The sequence below is a fragment of the Erithacus rubecula genome, assembly GCF_903797595.1.
Source record: "Erithacus rubecula genome assembly, contig: SUPER_Z_unloc_2, whole genome shotgun sequence".
Taxonomy (NCBI): Eukaryota; Metazoa; Chordata; class Aves; order Passeriformes; family Muscicapidae; genus Erithacus; species Erithacus rubecula.
The window spans coordinates 13,796,855-13,816,251 of record NW_027635860.1 but is presented as its reverse complement, the minus strand read 5'-3'; the positions used below and the strand labels follow the sequence as shown (position 1 = coordinate 13,816,251).

Sequence of the window (19,397 nt, the reverse complement as noted above, 5' to 3'; positions counted from 1 at the left end):
GAATCTGCAAAATTTTTCAAAATCTGGTCATGCTTTTCTGAAGACCTCATTTTTTGAGAAACAAAGGCAATTTGAAATAACTACTCTACAATGTGAACTCTGGGATTTTACCATCCGGCTGTTTCACCTAAAAGGTTGAGTCTTGTCAAGAGTTGGAGCAAAATCAAAACAAACACACAAACATCAAAAAATCAGCAAGGGCAGACTGCCTCTGTTTCATTTCATGTGCTTTTATCTATTAAGAGTTTCCAATATTATTAAGAAAACTAACAGCTATAGTTCATATCTCATAACACACTGCAAGCACAAGCCCAAGGAAAGGCAGACAGAAGTGAAGAAGAATGGAAACTTTTTTCCATTATTGTCATTAATTAGCACTATATGGTAATACTGATAGAATGTTTTTACTGAAGTATATCAGCAAAATATATCACATTTATTCATCTACATGTGATTTACAGAAGCTGCTCTGTGCCATGCAGGACATTCATTTTTTCCTAGATAATCTTTTTCTTGTGTTGCTATAATTACTAATATCAAAGGGCAGATAATAACAAAAAAGTATCCAGTTTTTCCATTTCCTGTCCATTTTTAGGAATTCTAATTTACAGATTTGAAATTTAGAACCATTAGTCTCAATAACAAGATGCACACACAACAAAAGAAGTGGAGAAAAATGGATGAGGGGAGGAGCCACGGAAGAAATACATAAATTGCACAGCTCTGGTATTTTATACAATAACAAACTTGGGTGCATTTTTGCTAAACAAATAAAGATCCTGAAGGGGAGATCTGGTTTGGCTTTCCACCCTTCTGATTTAAGTTCCTAAGCTTCCTTTATTCTCCTAACATGAAAGTAGGACATCACCACTAAGAGACAGTATCCTACCTCAGACTAGGAGTCACTTCCTGCTTCTCAAATGTCAAGCTTTGCGGGTTTTCAAATAAAAAAAGAAGTTACTTGATTACCATAACCTGGGTAACCCAAAACATTCTTTTTTCTGCTAGAGATGCCCAAAGGAAGCGATGCTGTCACCACAGTTGCAATACAGATGAATAGAAAAACTCCACATAGGTAAGGAGCAGTTCAAAGACATCAAGACGACACAGGGCAGTGCTGAAAGCCGAATTATTGGACTGAAGGCAGGCTGTCAGCAAAGTTCCCCCAAAACTAGACTGTGACAGGCATTTTTAAATGTTTAGTTATTAATTTTGGCACAAGAAGCATCATCAAAACTTGATCCCATAAATTCAGGAGGTTGCACAAGGTCACAGGACTCCACATCAGACACAATGAATTTGATTAACTGAGAAATAAAGCAGAAGAAACAAGGTGGAATTGCAAAGCTTAGCGACACAGGGTCACTCACAAAGGAATCTCAATCTGGAGCAGTGAAGCCTCTCAGCAGCCAGCCTGCAGGGCGTTGTGTGCTGCCAATGAGACTGGCACAAGGAGAACAAATATGATCCCCAGAGTTATCAAATCATTCTACAAAGAGATGAGTAAGAAACGTGAATTTAAGTGTGTGCAGAGAAAGACGTAAAGTGATCAGGGTTTGAGAGAGCATCTCAGAAGAGATTAGCTGAGCAAACCTTGGCTGCCTCAGCACATCAGAGGCTGGAATGACACAGCCATATTTTGTTATTAGGGAAGGGAAAATACTGAAGAGGAAGAACAGCATTTATGTTAAAACACAATACCAACACAGAAAAAATGGGTGTAAATCAGACAGTTATCAACCTCGGCTGGCAACATCAACTAGAACTTTTAGTTCAGCAGGATCCTTACCAAGCATATTACACAAGAAGGAGCTAGATTTCATGGCTCAAGAAATCCAGTTTTGTATTCACAAATGTCAATACAGACAAATGCTGTATTTTCTTTTGGTATCTCCAAGACATTTTCTGATTTTTCCTCTTCTGAAATAATGTCATGCCAAAGTATTTCACAAAAGACACCATTATTTAATTTTAAAACAGGGGAAACTGACAAAGGTAATGTATGACCACAAAGCAGCTTAGGCTTTCTGATGCTGAACATTGTGTCATTTCTCAGGCACATGATCTCTAGAGTGAAATCACAGAGCTCCATTACACATAAGCTGTTCCATGTATGAGATAAATCCCTCAAAATTAACATCTGCCTCTCTTCTGAAAAGACATCTTTACCAACTGCCTCAAACTTGACACATCAGATCAGGATTCAGGTCCCAAAGCAATCCTTGGATTTATGCTCTGAGTAAAAAAAAATTACTTATAAATTAAAAATTTATAAATTATACATTATAGGTTTTTTAGACACAGAATGATCAGCATAAATAGAAACTGACTGTACCACCTCATCCCCCTCTTGAAGTTTCTCAGTGGTTATATTACTTGAGGAAAGAGTAAAACTCTGGACCCTCTTGGCCAGACAGGTCTCCTAGCCACATCCCACCTCATCTGGAGCACAGTGAACCAGCCCAAGGAAAAACAAGGAATACCTTAGACATGGCCCACTGGTCTGAAGCTCTACCACTGGACATGCAAACATGTTCAACACCACTAGTGTCAGAATCAGCTGAATCAAGAATAAACACCTCTTCTTTCCCCCTGTAGGAAACCACTAGAGAGAAGGGAAGAATTCTGACCTCCAGAATCCATTTCACATTTCACTCAGCCTAAGAGAAAACACACCACAAATGCAACACAACCCACCTTTGTGAAATTCACTATTATGCTTCAAGTCAAGCTCCCTTTTACACTCTTAACTGCATTGTTTCCTCACGAAGTGGTCATCAAAGACAAGAACAGATCCTGAATTCTCTAGACTTACTCAAAACATAACCATACTGGAATACAGAAACTTTGAAATTCAATACCCCCATGTAAGAGACACCCAAAATCTAGCTGTGCTACTTCCCTGACCCTCATCATTAATAAGCTTCTTCTACATCTCCTATCAAAGTAAGGTGAAATTGAGACAAGAAATTTCACACTTTACTGAATCAGCACTTTGCATGCATATACATATCAAAGAGAAATTTCAAGCTGGATAGAACTCTTTTGTGCACTAAAATCAAAATTAATGAGAAGCCTAAATTTATGCAAAAATACTGTTAAGATTTAGATATTCATTTTCCTATATTAAGAAAACTGTACCAGAAGCCACTTCCCAGACAGGAATTTACATGCACCCATTTTGATCTGAAATCCCAAGTGATAAGAAAAAATGTAATATTGCCTGAAAACTTATAATTTCTTAATTGATCAGAGCCTTCATCTTTGAAATCAGCAAGCGTATATACTCAATACGTCCTGAAGAGGTTCTTCTTAAGAACCCGAAAAATGTTATATTAAATCTCATTACAAAAATATTTCAGACTCCCATTATTGCTTTTATCCATAAAATCTATCAACACTACAATGATATTCTACTACCACCAGTAAGCAGATTTACTCCTATGTAACTCAGATTTTTCACAATGTTGCTTATCTTCTTAATGTAAAAAATTTAACTCTACATGTAGACACAATGTATCTCCATCTATTTTGATATTTTTCATCTTTGCATCCAAATTTTGACTTTTTTTTTTTTTTTTTTTTTTGTATTTATATTTAAATATTGATTCTGCCCAGAATATATGAATATCTAAAATATAATTTAGTAAGGCTGGGAAGGACCATCAACTCTGATTTCTTTCTACATTCACAAATTCTATGCAACTCTTCAGTCTGGGGCCCAGTAGCTCGTCCTTGTTATCCTCTACCATTCCATCAATTTAGGGCACTCTACACTGAACTCAGGGAGGAAATGGTGATATTGTCATGACACTTTCCCAATTAGTTTCTCCACACTACCTTGAAAAGCAGATTATTTTAAAGCACTAGGCCTAGGGGTTCTGGCTAGTGGTGAGGTGGCCAGGAGGGCTGTGTCGGTGCCCCTCCAGCTGTCTGCCCCACCCATCCCCGCACGGTTCCCACCCAGGGAAGAGAGGAAGGGCTCAGCTGCTCAAGTGGCAGCTGCTAAACCACTGCAGATTACTGCCCGACTGCCAAGGTAATCTGAAATAGGTGTCAGTTTAAGCTCACTGTGCTGGTCATTAGCCACGATGCTTCAGCAGCTGTTGCACAGCTATTTCCAAAAGAGGGGAAAGACTGACAGGCAGGGGCAAAAAATCCAGCACAGCTGTTCCAAGGTAAACGAGCCCCTGAAGTGGACCATTTTCATGTAGCTTCCTTATCTATACTCAGAAGTGTGTGGGGGTTTTGCTGCTCTTATTTTGAACATATCAAACCATGTCAATTTGTATTAGTTAAATTTCTCTGTTGACTGAATCCCGTATTGAATTTTCCATTATTTTGTTTGAAGCTTGCCTTCAGGTTTTCAGTTCTGGCAAAATACCAGCACTCCAAGAGCTGTGTTCAAGAACTTATCAAAAATGAGTATCACTGTGTCAGGGATTGTTTTATCCACTTCAGTTTGGGCAGGCTTTCAAGGTTTGCCAATCTAAAAATGTTTATCCTTCACCAGCATTGTTTAATTCTCTCCTTTCCTACTCACTGAAATATACTTCACTGGACTCAAACCATAAAAGCTCATTACCCTGATTCACTCCAAACAGCAGAAAAAAATACTTCTGCCTTCTCCAACATCACACTGAAAAACGATGTTACTTCCATCTGGTGGTAAGTTCATCCTTTACTACATGGCCTTTGTTGCCAGCATCTTGATTCTGCTATCCCCACCCGAATTTAAGAACTTCAAAACTTCAAGCCAGGAGCAGCTGAAAGGGAAGCCATTTTGTTTGGATTCTCTTCAACTGAGCAATACGGGCACACAAATATAATGAGCTGTCTGGAAGTGGCCTTGAGTGTGGTTAGAGACAAATAAGAATATACTCAGCCCAGAATGAGAATCGCCTGTGAGGGGGCAGCAGATTTGTTAATGCTCTCATTCGCTCTGCTTCAGCCCCCTTAGGTGATCAGAGGTGGATGAAGAAGTATAAAAAACAATCATCACAAATCTGCTCTTCAACCAGTTTCCTTTACCAACAAGGCCTTTGACAACAGAAAATTAATTGCAAGTTATATAACACTGCTCATTTTAATAAATTTGAAAAGCATGTCATTGAAAAAAACTCATAACACATCATACCAAATTATAATCTCTAGATAACACATACTGTGGATTTCTGGTGTTTTCAACCATGTGTAAAAAAGGCAAAGACCAGATGAAGAGCTGTTACTGCTATTAGTTATCCTAACATAACTTGTGAAAGCTTTAGTTCCTTTAAAAGGAGACCACACAATTTGCTCTAAACTTCAGTTGCATGAAGATTTTAGCTTTTCTATTCACTTCTGCATGAAGGCTGTACTTTTGTAGACAGCAGACTGAAACACACAAAGGTTACTATACCAGACCTTCCTAAGGTTTCCTTTTGAGTGGGGACTGGGTAAAGACTTGGTTTTTAATTCTTTCAAAAATTAATTAATAATTTGGAAAGAGCTTTCAATCTATCATAATATTTTGGGATACTTCTGTAACTTCAATACTTGGCCTATACTCATCAATCATGAAGAGAAGCATCATCTGTTCATCTTAACCAAAAGTGATAAGTGATGCATGCTCTCAGCATTCTGTAAAAGACCGTGAGGAGAAGGAATGTGAACACCATGGTCTGAACTCTTGTGTGCCTCCTCATTACATGTCAAGAATGATAAAGGTCAAGTGTGTGTTTGTGTGAAAAACAGAAATAATTTAGTGTTTGGAATTTCACTAAAGAATGCCAACAATGAAAAAAAAATCTTATTAATACAAAAAGAGTAAAATCAAGAAGTCATGTTTCAGGCTATGTACTGTCAAGTTCATCTTTTTTACGCTGTCAAGAAAATTCCTACTTCTTCCTTTATAATTCTGAGTTGGAAGTTCCTTAGCTGGTTAGTCATGCTGTATTCAGAATATGACTGTGAAAATTCGAAACATGATTTGCATTTAAATACTATATTGAACACAAACCACTCCAGACACCATATGAATCATAACTTACATTGGATCAGGAATGATTCACAAGCCCGAACACTCACCCTTCAAGATGATCATCTTTGTTATTCACGACTAATTGTGTATGCCCTCACTGCACATGACTTGCTCCTGTTTACTTATACATTTCTTGTAATGTTTAAGGATTTAATTCTAGAAAGTTTAAGCTATTAAAAAGTCTAAGACAGGTACTTCCTTTCCTATTTTACCTGAAAACACAAAGTCAAAGCAAATTAACATGATATAAATCAGTTGTAATTAAAAACAATACAGATACCATAAAAATTTCTATTATAAAAATAATTTACAATAAATATTTCTCTATTTTGGGCGTTCTATCAGGGCCATCTTCAGGGATCCCTTCAGTACTTTTAAGAACTAGAAGACCATTAATCTTGCAGGAAATGTATCAGCATCTGATCACGTAGGTGCTGAATAAATTTTGGAAAACTAGTAGCGGAATTAGGTCTTTGCTGACAATAACTTACCATCACAGCACATCATTATTAGTACGGCCTATTTTAAACAGGATTTCGCCACACTGATAAGAAAAGAATTTACCATATGTCATCAACAAAATTTAACCAACTAAATTAAGATGCATATTAAAATCCAACATAAGAATTTAGAGATGAAGAGAACCAGTTGTAGCCACATGTATTTCCAACCTGTGCTGTATTATTCCATGCTGATATAACAACAGCACACTGTGACAAGATGTATCAGAACATTTAACATAGCCAAGTATTTTGTATTTCAGGGATGATGTTTAGGAAAGTTTGCACCCATAAATAATCTGAAGTATTATATGAAGAAGTGATCTTGTATTCAAGTTACCATTTTCAGAGTGTGACTTGCAGTACTACAGTGGTTATACAGAATGGTACTATTTAAGAGTTAAAAAGGTACAGGAAGAAGCATCACCATAATAGTCACCATAATCACTGTGCTTTTGTCATACTCTTTCCTTTTAGGAAAAAAAAAAAAAGGATGAAAACACCTCTGCATCTTCTGTTTCTTCTAACATTTAAGCAATTGTAACAAAGATTCAAAATGCCACAGCAGAAATATCCAGTATCACCAACCTACCCTTTGAACCAGTTATTCCAAAGAGTAAGTTCTCAAGAGATATTTTAAAATATAATATTATTCAAAGCCTCTCTTACTCATAAGACCGAAGACCCACGATTTTTAATATAATGGTATATATAGAAAATGTTTTGAGGGGATGCATACAGCAGGTATTTAAACTCAGACTTTTCTTCATCTAACCTTTTTTGCACATCACTGTATTTAACAGAACTGAGAAGGAGAAGAGCATTTTAACAGTTACTCCAAGTCTCCTTAAAAATAGAGAAGAGTCTGGTTCCAGGAAATGGCTTTCAGTATACATGCTTATGTGTATTTTCAAAGAACAATACTCTTGGCAAAATACTGATAATTCTATTATCTGCATTAGATAATAGAAAAAATTAACCAAATGGTAAAAACACAGTAGGAAAGAAACATTAAGAAGCATTTTCAACAGAACAAACAGCAAAGGATGGAGGCACTCAAAAAGGAAATAGATCTGTATTGTGCTATTCACATATTCACTGAAATTTACTGAAAATACTTATATGCACACTATGAAGCTGTGTGTTTCTTGCTACGCCATTAAAAGGCATTTTTCAGGGTATGACTCTCCAAATCAAGTCAAAACCGGGCCCTACTGGTCCTCTGAAAAAAGCCCTATCATACGAGCATGCCCCTTACAGCCCACAGACAAGGTCCTCCGTGAAAGCCAAAAGGAAGATTATTGTATCTTGACACAAAACCGAATAGGACGAAACGATCCGGCAGTATATGCGCCTTCCAAAAATCGCCACACATTTTCACAAAAGCAAGGAGCGCTCTGATAGCAATGACCTAATTACTAGCATAAAAGCTGCGTATCTGACAAAGGGGAAGAAAGGACCCACTGCTTCATACATAATTTATTAAGATTTCCCACAGCATTCAGGTTAAGACGCGGACCCAAGCACCTCTTTGTGATGTTAAATAAATCAGTGAGAAGTCAGCGGATCCCAGGGCGCGCCGAGGGCGCAGCGCTGCCCCCCGAGCGCTCCCGCCGGCCGCCCACCCGCGCGTCCCCCGCGCTGCGGCACCGGAGGCGCCGCCGCCGCCCGTCCCTAACAAAGCCGGGCCGGTGCCACCCGCGGGCAGCGCCTCGCCGCCCCTCGAGGGGCACCTCCGCAGCTCTGCCCGCCCCGAGACCCCTGCCCGCCGCCGCTCCTCCTCCGCCTCCCGCTCCTCCTGGCCCCGGAGCCCGCGCAGGGGCTCCGCAGGGCTTTGTGCCTCCGGCCGGCGCGGCGGGCTGCGCTCGGTCCTGCCCGCGGCGGCTCCCCGCCGTGCCCGCCCGTCCTTCCCCGCGGCTGCAGGGCTCCCCTCCCCGCCGCGCGACAGCCCTATCTCGCACCCCAGGATTTTTTTGTTTTTTCTTTTTGGTTTTCGGGAAGATGGGGGGGGAGGGGTGGACGGCGTTTGTTTTTTGTTGTTCTTCAACCTTGGGACCGCTTCCTCCCCCCTGCCCGTCCCGGGCGCGGCGACTCCCGCCCGCGCGGGAATCCGCCGCTGCCGCCGCACTCACCCCATGGCCGCGGCCGCCGCGCCTCCATCCCCGCGCCAGCGCCCGGCCCCGCCCGCGCCACCGGCTGTGCCAGCGCCGCGCGCACGGCGCGGCCCCGCGGGTCACGTGCGCCGCAGCCAATGGCGCGCGCCCGCCCCCGCCCCGCCCCGGGCGGAGCTCCGCGCGCGGCCCCGAGCGCGCGGACACCGAAGCCGCGCTGCGCAAACCCGCCCGGGCTGCGCCGCTCCCGGCCCCAAACACAACACCGCGCATTCTCCGCGTAAAAATGAAACGAGATTCTGCGTGTACTAGCATCGGAGCTGCCAACACTCACCTAGAAATAAACTGAGACACTGCTTACTAAAAAGGCAGCAGGAAGCGTGTCCTTCAAGGGCATCTCAGATTTCTCTCCGGTTCAGTAAAACACTGTGTTCAAGTGCTTTTCAGATATGAAAGTTGTTACTGCTACTTGTTCACTTCACAACAAATCAAATAGATGTACGTTTAAGCTATGTTAAATCAGAACTATAAGCACCTGTTGGAAAAAAATCTAAAAGACAATTTATGAAATAAATCAATTTATGAAACTATTTTATAATCTCTTTCCAGAAATTAATCTCCACGGGTAAGGATGTGACAATGTGTTCATGAGGATGACTTAAAAACTCACAGAAGCACACTACGAAAATCCAAGAGACACTTTAAAAATCAACAATTATCTATATAACAGGTACTATAGGAATCTTTGAAAGCTTTTGTATAAAAGTCACCTTTACAGAAACAGTACAATATTAAACCTTTTAAATCCCCTAGAAGGATTCTAGAATAGATCTATGGGCAGTGCAACTCATCTCAACAAAATAGGGCACGATAGAAGACATCTGAAAGAGGTGCTAAAAGGTGCAATGGTTCCTCACCTAGAGCAGAACAATGCCTTTCCCTGTGGTATGTCACATAATATGGAGTTATACGCTTATACAAGGGGACATAAGGACAGGTAACTCACTACAAACATATATCCTGATATGTCTTCTTATAATCCTTCATTCTGCCTATAATATTTTTTTTATTTGTACAAGACAAGCGGACATGTAAGACCTTGTGGTTGGGATAAGATTAAATTAAAGGCACTGCAGGCCTGTGCATGCATGTGAGCACATTGCACCACACATTACTTAAACGCTACTAATTTCATTTCAGCTGTTTCCTCATACCTCCTTTTTCCAGTCAGAGAAGGCAACAATCCACACTCAGAATAGATGCTCTTTACCAGATAACCTTTTATCAAACATCTTCGCAATTAAAAGGATGTATGACACGTCATCTGCTACCTTCAGGATGGTTTTACACAAAATTCTCTCTAACTTCACAACCCATTGTAACTGCAGAGGTAGTGTCACTTCAGATGTTACGGTAAAACACTTTAAGCCAAAGTTAAGTGGTCCATTAGTCAAAGGTGATTCAGGCTTTATGAATTTTTTTATGAGCCACTTGATTCTATTTCACAGCAACTAAGTTCATCCTTCCTTAGTGATAACAAATTGTTGCAGTACTTTTAACAGGTTCAAAATTTAGAACTTAGCTAGACATTACACTTAAAGTCATCTTACTTGATATCTTAGTGATGTACACCACTGCTCCAGCCCCCAGAAAAGCAAAGCTCTCTCCACCCTAAAATCCTTCATGTTAATATAAGTGTACATTTAAATAAATACAAATACCATTCAACACCTGCGTTAGCAGTTGGTGAGTTGTTGCAATAGGAGTTGTAGCTCAATTCCAAATCAGGTTGCTCCAGTAATAGTTTTAAACCTGAAGAGTGGCAAGCATTCAGAAGCAGCAAGCGCCACCACAGCCTGGAATGACTATGTGAGCAAGGAAGACACCAGAGAACCAAGGAAACTAAAATACTATGTACTTTAAAGCAGAATTCCGCACTTGAAAACAAAAAACTGAGCTTTTAGAAGTACAGTTAATTTTCTAGAACCCAAACAAGATGTATTAAAGATGGAAAGTTACATAATGTATTCATTTGTACACACCTCAGTGCATTTTCTGCAGCTCTGAAAAACGAACTGTAGTTCCCACTATAGCTGTGGGATGTGAAAAGATTTTTGCTACTCCTAGTACTGGTTAATCCTTTTTGAGACTGGGAGTCAAATCTGAGCAAATATACTGCTCTGTAGCCTGAAGTCCCACATTTATTTGCAGAACAAGCAGACGCACAAATTCTTTAATGATTTCCGCCAAGATGACAGCTGAGTGGGAGGGAAAAAGCCTTCCCTTTCTCTCTCATAGTAATGCCCACTCTGTTATGATTTCATAAACATGGCAGCTTATGGTCTGTGTCAGTGTCGCATGCAGTTGCCTCTGCAGCAAAATCCAGTATTAACTGAAATTCAGTTTAATGAACAGCATGCTTTGACCATCCCCATACTGCATCTTTCAGTGGTGTCAAACCACTGCTATACAGGTGAATATATTCCCTCAAAACTGCTTTCAGTGTGTAGTACTGGGTTTTCCTAATAAAACTGATACCACAAAACACTGTTTGAGGAAAAAAAAAAAGATCGGGCTCTCAGGAAAAAAGAAAGGAATTGCACAGAAAAAAGTCTTTGGACTAAGTTTATTTTTGACTAATTATTTTCTATCTGGCAGATGGAACAAGATGACTTTTTCATTCTTTGAAAGAAACCATTACCAGGACAGACTTAGCAATACCTACACAATATTACATAAACCCACCCTTTAAAATCTATTAGAAGACTTAAAAGTCTGCATGAATCAATGTAGGCTATCAAATCCAAATGACATGAATTTTTAGTATCTAAAGATACCTGTTCAGTTTCAAACTACTTCTATGATTTTGGACAAGATACCCGCAGCCTACTCAGCCCATCATTCTTGAACAGCCAGATGTGAATTTGGGTCCAGAAACTGGCAATATTTTTACTGCAATTTTTGATGCATCTAGACAGTGTTTCCCATTGCATTTAAGAATACATTTTGAGACTAAATAAAATTGTCACTAACTGTTACAAGCCACTACTAAGTAGTGCTAATTAGAATCTCTGAGTAGATTAAGGTCTAAATTTTTAAAAACATAAGGTATATTCCCCAAAGTACCCATTCGCTGGATAAAATCATGACTACTACAACAGAAAATGCAAGAGGTTTTCTGGTTTTAGATAGCTGGGTCATAAATGGGACAATTTTCTCAACTTTTGCAACCTCACCCTCAGCAGCAATACTCTTCTCCCTAGAAGCTTTTAAATATTTAATATATTTAAAGTGATTGATATTTCATTATTAGTCATTGAACATGCACAGAACTACCTACCTCAAAAACCCTGAGCAGGGAGTGGTTAGGTAATGAGCTAAATTCTCTCTCTGGTGCCAGGAACTATTCTGGCATTACTTGCAAATGTGAAACAATAGTGTTGCTGACATCTTGCATTCAGAACTTTCTAGTGTATGACTTAGGTATTGACTTGTATTATACTGCACTTTTTAGAAAGGTGGCACTTTACAGATTTCATTAACAAAATAGACGGAAGACATTTCACATCTGTTTTACATAGACAAAAGTTTAATCTCAACACAGGACTTGATGACTAATTTTAGCAGCTGCTGTAACCAAAGGTTGTCTTGTACCTTCCAAATTTACATGGGGGGAAAAAAAAAATCAATGAAGCTGAACATTCCCTTTGTTTCTTATTTTCTTTAGTACTGTGAAGGTACATTCACATCTCACTACCACGCAAAGACCAGGTTTCCTCTGAGGCCTGTCCTTACCATGCGACCAAGACCTGTGAAAGCCTGTATATAAACACTTGAGAAAACTCATAACTTACTCTTATTGGCATTAGTATCACAGTTTTGGCCATTAAGAGCTGGAGCCCTGCTTTTTCCATCAAAATTCTCTCAGATATATTGCATATTTCCCCAACTACAGGAACTTCCAACTATGAGAACTAGAAAGGTCATCAGAAAAAGGTTTCCTGAGGATCAAGAACCTAAAGGACTGCCTTTCTTGTGCAGATGAAGAAAGAATGAAGAACTCAGTCATTGTTCTCAATGCATTATGCAGAACTCATGCAGTAGTCCTACAAAAGCAGACATGAATTTTCTTTACTGAGAACAGATTTTCTACTAGAATAATGTACTAAATTCCTACCTTTATTTTTTCCCCCAGGAAGTTGTGCTACCAGTTCCTGAACTTGAGATTTTTTCACAAGCAATAACAAGGTCTGTCTTTCAATTAACTACCCCACAGACATGTATCATAAGCTAAATGAGAAAAGCAGAAAAATACTTGCTGTTTAGTTATTTCATAACTAAGTCAGAGATATAGAAATACATCACCTGCTCTTTAAATTCTTTACTATTTAATGCTCTCTACTGTTTGCCAATTCCTTACTTTTGTCCAGAAGTAGTCTGCTCTCTGGGGCATCTCCCACTCATACTTTCTTCCCTCTCACTAAGTTTTTCCATCTTCATGAAGCTTTCTTGCTTGAATTTTTTTTTTTAAAAAATACTCAAGGAGAAATACTGCTTCCTTCCTCACATCTGTTAGTTCTAGTGTGGAGCCATGGCCCAGTCTGCAATATTAGTCACATTTTCTAAAAACTGTAAAGCCATAATGAAGAGAGTTTGTTTAGAAAATCATCAATCCAGTGTATTTCACCATCCACTCTTATCTCAGCTATATAATAAGCACCACCTGACAACTTTGTGTCACATTACCTATGATTTCCTTATCCACTAATGAAGAACATCACACTATCCTAGCATTTTATCACTTAATTTCCTCCACCATACCTCTTTCAGGCTTCTTAGGTAGTTCACTATATCTGCATATTGTAATTTTCACTTCTTGCTTCATGGGCAGGGCTTATTCAATCCACTAAATGGCTGAACCTCTGAAGAAATTTGGAAGCCGCTTTTAGAGATGTGAGCTTGGAGTCTTGTCACATGTCTGGATGTGCAGAAAGTGAGTTCACGGTGATCAGATGAAGAGCTGACTTTCAAGTGTAGCTTACCCTACTGACCAGACGGTGTTGGTGTGTGACAAGTCACTCATTCCAACTGCTTATCCAGTGAATTTGAAAACTTGCAATTGCTCCCTTTTAGCCCATCTCTAATTCTGTTTCAGTATTCTGTTAATGGTATCAAAGAGTAAACATTTTCAATATTAAAGCCCTTGGTCAGCATACCTCAGGGTTTCTTTGGTGATTTTTTTTTCAGACAGAGGGTTACTCCTAAAGGACTTTTTTCATTAACACATACTTTTTCTCTTTTCTCCCATGGGGCCAGAGACTAGAAAAATACGTTTAAAGAAAGCTAAAAACCACTATAATTTCCCATGTTGCTTAGGAAGTGTCAGACTCTCGATCTGTCTAATGGCAGATCTGCACAAAGTACACATTTGAAACACTTGCATGGCCTGGGTTACAAGATAAAGCCCTATTTTGCTGCTTCTTCATACTCAGCATTAACCATAAGAAGTCACAGTGCTCACATGACACATGGATGACTGCATGTGCAAGTGGATGGTCAGATTCAGTTTCTTGTTACACTTTGGTTGACAGAGGTCCTTTCCAAAAGACAGATGCTACATGGTTATGTAACCTTTATAGTGCCCAGGAGCACCCCAGAATTCTACACTGCTCTGACAAATGGAAGCTCTATCAGTGGAATATTTACCTTTTTCTTCACAGTCTTCTTTTCAGTCCTCCCTTTGTTTGGTTTGAACCAGATGTTTGTAATGCGAGAGCTAATTTCTTGTAAGCACTCTGACATTTTAGTAGTAATAAATCAGTTAGCTGAAGGTCATCTTATTTAGCTAAAGGTCATCAACACTTTTTTGACAATGGTATGGAAAAGGAGGGAAAGTTAATATTTGTGGAATCCTGCAGGCAACGACCTTTTCCAAACAACATATGTTAACCACGACCATTTTTAAAGTCTGCTAAGATTAAAAAGGTTCCATCTAGAAACAAGTTTCTTAAAACCCACTGCATTAAAAAAAGCTGTGACAATCTAGAAACACAAAGATCTTGTTAAGTCATGGCTGTGAGTTCTCTCACCATAATTATAATATTTTGAATACTTAAAAATAAGGATCAAGCCTTAGAGGCTCTTAGCTACAACTGGACAACTGTATCAAATCAATCTAGAAAACTATAATTTACAAGATAAAGTGTTGGCAAGGAATCTGATGACACATATATTATACTAAAAAATATTTTAAAAATCCACATTTCAGTACATAAAAGTAATTACCAGAGAGTTTGAAGAAAGACCACAAGTAAAAATGGCTTGTCAAGGAAGATTTATGCTGCATGGTTTAAGGAGTACAACTAAGCTGGTTTAGAAAAAGGTAGGCTGTTTTTTATCATTGTATACTGAAAATACTTTTAAGTGTCACAAGTTTAGGGAGATCCATCAGCACAGATCAGACAAACTGGAAATGAATTTCCCAACATTGCTGTGGTTAATAAAATCACAAAAGTTCAGTAGGAATTGAGTACACCAGTTGAGACAAGGTGTTTAAAAAAATACCAACTTTTACTGCTCTACAGCCTCTAATGTAAGGGTCACACTGAACAGAACTGGGATCCACTCCAAGACTGAAATACATGAAAGTTTACAATTCAGTTAATGCCACAAGAATTTAATTCCTTGCAGTGTGCATATACTCATAAGGTCTCGGAACAATTATAATCAATCTCACACCACCAAGATCGAGCTGATTGCTTGGTAAAGTTAAGAAAGAAAATCCCCTAGCTCATTTCTCGGGACTAATACAGAACTTCACCATTAATTGATTTCTGTGCATGCAGAGATGAGCTGCTGTGGGAGGCAGTACTCCTGCAGAAGGAAGAAAATTAACTCTATCTCAGCTGAAAACCAGGACATGAATGGACTTGTGCTCTCAGGCAGCACAACCCTCCAAGACACCTGGCCAACATGCAGGTTCTCTGCTCGCTGCCATATTAATCATTGCAATTAATGATTCATGTAATATTTTTGGGTTAGCTTTTGTTTCAGAAGCATTCTTACTCTCTTCAGCTTATTTATTCACCATAAAAATGTGTCATTGGATGATTTGGGTCTCACTCCCTTAGGGAATTGCTGTTACACAAGCCTCTAGGCAATGGTGTCATACTAATTTTTTCCCCTCCTCTTTTGGCACATAGTTTATTCAGTTTTTTGAAAGTTAAAAATATAGAGCCTCAATTCAAAATATGTGTTTCTGGTGTGGGTGCTAGGAGTTACACTTTTCTGTTGGGGTTTTGAATGAATGACATTTTAAATCTTAATTTCAGTAACACTAGTGAGGCGGAAAAAAAATTTTCCCTTTCATTGGAGAGGGAAGTGTTTTTATAAAAGCCTGAGAAATCTGTAATATGATATATTCTCCTAATAATGAAGGTCCAACTTACAGAATAGGCAACGGGATAAAAATTCCAGCATAAGCTGGTCTGCCCAGTATTCAAACAGCATTAATACTTTTCTTAAATTTATCTGCCTGCAGAGTAGAAAAGGAATACAAATTTGAAATATTCATTGTATTTCTAGAACAGGTTGCTTAGAGTACCAAGCTCTACACATGTAGCAACAGCGCTCTGTGATGCACCTTTTTAGGAGCCATACAAAACTGTCCTTTCTTTGGGCCATTCATCATCTTGGAAATCACCATGCATCTTCAAGGCAACAAAGTCAGCATCTGAGACAGCTACTACTGAAAATTTACCACAACCCAAGTTACTTTAGTACAGTACTGGGAAAAAGCAGTTGAAGAAAAGGACTGATATCCATGCCCAGAACAAATAAAGAATCAGTGGAGTAAAAGAACAGAAAAAACACATTTAAGTCTGTCAAAAACAAAAAAGGCAGGAATTCCTTGATCTAGACAGAATACACATTTCAGTGCCAGCTTCTCTTTTCCCAGCTTGAATCCAAGGTCGCCAGCTACTCAACCAAAATGCTTAAATTGCATGCACTAAATCTTCGAACCAATGCTAGAATTGCATGATTAAAGTACATGATCTAACTCCATAGAAACAGTCAGGGTAAGATGTAACAATTTCAAAATTTAGGACTACTGGTACACTTTGCATCTTAGATTCCAATTGCTATAGACATGGGAAGGGAAAACATTAATTAATCACAATAATACTTATAAAAGCTCTCCATCATTAAGTGTACTAGAAAACTACTTTTTCTCCTAATGCAATACCCAAATACTTCAATCTTAAATGAAAGACTGTATTTTCAAAAATCTCCAGTGCAAGTCAGCTAGAACACCAGCCCTTAGTTATATTTGACACAAACGGTCCCTCTTAGAATGAAGTTGCATTTCATTGACCCATTACTCTTTTAAAAATGTATGTATTTCTAATCAAGTACAGAATCCCTTGCTAGAAGTAGCTTGCAATGTTTTAACATTAAAACTCAAGCTATTAAAGTTTAAAGTTTGCCTTACAAACCCAAGTAAACTGAGCAATCCCAAGAAAACTCTGGCAAACAAACATAATAGATTCTTTCTACACAAAGAAAAATTCCAAATAGAGTAGTCTTGCAGGGAAACTTGATGCCTGCAAATTAAGGTAAGCTGAGAGCTCAAGAATTTTAAGTATTTCCCACAACATTGAAGGAGTTAATTTTGCAAGCTAATTACCCCAGGTGGCAAGAGAAAGGCAGAAATCTTCACAGTAGGTAACACTTGTTCTAACAAGGAAGAAACAACAGGAGAGATCCCACGCCATTGACAAAAATCTCTTCTGTCACTCAAACAGAAAACCAAAGTCCTTCTCAAGAAACACAATAGGCAGTAATTGAAATCTTCTTATTCAAGACTATGAATGAGCTGTTTTCCAGTCTCACTTCTTTATTTTTCTGCTTTACTTGATTTTTTTTGCCCCATCGTGTGACCAGACTTGGGAATGCTGTGCAACATTCATGTCATGATACACATTCATCATGTTATCACACACAGGTTTGACTAGAGCCACCTGGATGAGTGACTCACCCAGAACTCCCCTGTGTGCCCAGATGTGCACCCACTACACACAAGGGTAAAACGCACCTGTGACAACACATGGCCACTCCACTGTGTCCAAGCACTTCCAGGAAAGGCTGGAGTCACAGCATGACTTCATTGAGTGAGCCACAAGAGCAGGGGCCTTCTAGTCTACACCTGGCTGACACATTTCCTGGCACTCACACTGGGTTTTGCCCCTCCTTTCCCAAAGAGCAAATGCTGCCAAGTGCCGATAGTGAGGCTCATGACAGCCTTATTGCCCTGTCCAAGTGCCTGCTAATGTTCTGCACCATGGGCTATGAGCAGTAGAACTGCTTTAGCACAAAAACTGTCATTTTAAGGATTTGAGGTTTCCACAACATAAAGCAATTCTGAACCTTATGGAGCTTCTAGAGAACAGAAGCAATATGATTATATTTAGAACTTAGAAAATTCAGAGACAAGAATGATGAAAAGCACTACCCATTCATGCTCCGAAATGGTACAGCAAACTTAAAGGAAGACAGATTGAATAAAACAGTTCTTCAAACAGTGAACTGGGTGACAAACTGCCCACACAAACAATTACTTGGCATTCTAAAGAACACCATCACTTCTATGTCACTAATCAGAAAATTTTCAATCAATAGACGCTGGCTAAAGAAGTAACAGATACATACTTTCCAAAGCCACCCATATTCAGAGCAGCTGACTTTTTAAAGACAAGAGTTAATATACTGGCAGACTGCAAAAATAAAACAGCCACGGCAGCACTGGTACCTTGAAGGTAAACACATCTTCCAGTATTTTCCAAAAAAGTTTAAATATTCTAAACCACCTGAGACTTCTAAATTAGAAAACAATTAATTACAATGAGGCTTTGTCACTAGAACTAGTTTCAAGTCTTCCTTGCTGCATACATACCAGATTGTCACATGGATTCTTCAGTAGCTTTACATCATTCCGGGCATTATTTCACAAAAAAAAAACCAAAAGAAAAAAAAAAAAAAAAAAAAAAAAAAAAGACCTGGACATCTTGCTCTCAAGTAAAATTGTGAGAGTGGTTTGGAACAGTATAAGGACAGTCATGTAAGGACAACTACTCTTTCATGGAAACAAAGCAATACACAAATCCACTGGTTTTAGAGGAAAAGAAGTTCTCTTTCTCCATTCAATTGATTCTTTTCAGCTTCCAGCACTTGAAACATTTTTTTGGAAAAAGCTTTATGAATCAAGTCTAGTTCTCAAGGTCTTAATGACATTTAGACATTTAATTAGCAAGCCATCACTTGGACTGGCATCTAAAGCTTTTGTCAGAGACCTTATTCCATGCCAATTCAAACATGCCATTAGTCTTATATTAACTAAAAAGAAGTCTCATAATATTCTGGCTACTTGATTGCACTGGCATGCATTAACACAACAGTGGAATGAATCTAACTGAATGCAGGGATATAGATTTACAGTGTATACGTGTTAAATTAACAAAGATGTTCTAGGACAAAATATAATAACCATATATGTATATGAACTGGTACTCAGGCATACTCTGTGCTTCTTGGTACCCTGTATGAAATGCCAGTGACACTCTAGAGAAAAAAAGGAAAAAAACCCAAAAAGATTGACTTAATTAAAACTGTTTAATTGATTCCAAGCTACATCCTGCTTTTGAAACTTTCTAGAGCTTATTCTGAACATATTTAGACACTTACACATGTGAATAAAGTATCATTAATCTA

The 19,397-nt window shown here is 38.9% G+C and overlaps 1 protein-coding gene across 6 annotated transcripts in view; it reads right to left on the bottom strand.

Moving 5' to 3' along the window:
• Positions 1 to 19,397, bottom strand: part of APC (APC regulator of WNT signaling pathway) — an 87,295-nt gene that overhangs the window by 56,959 nt on the left and 10,939 nt on the right. For 4 of the 6 annotated variants that reach the window (XM_079331156.1, XM_079331159.1, XM_079331160.1 and 1 more), the window contains exon 1: positions 8,652 to 8,752. The exons of the other annotated variants lie outside the window; for them this stretch is intronic. The gene's annotated coding sequence lies outside the window, so the exon portion shown is untranslated. Of the gene's footprint in view, positions 1 to 8,651; positions 8,753 to 19,397 lie in introns of those variants that run through there. 6 annotated transcript variants of the gene reach the window in all.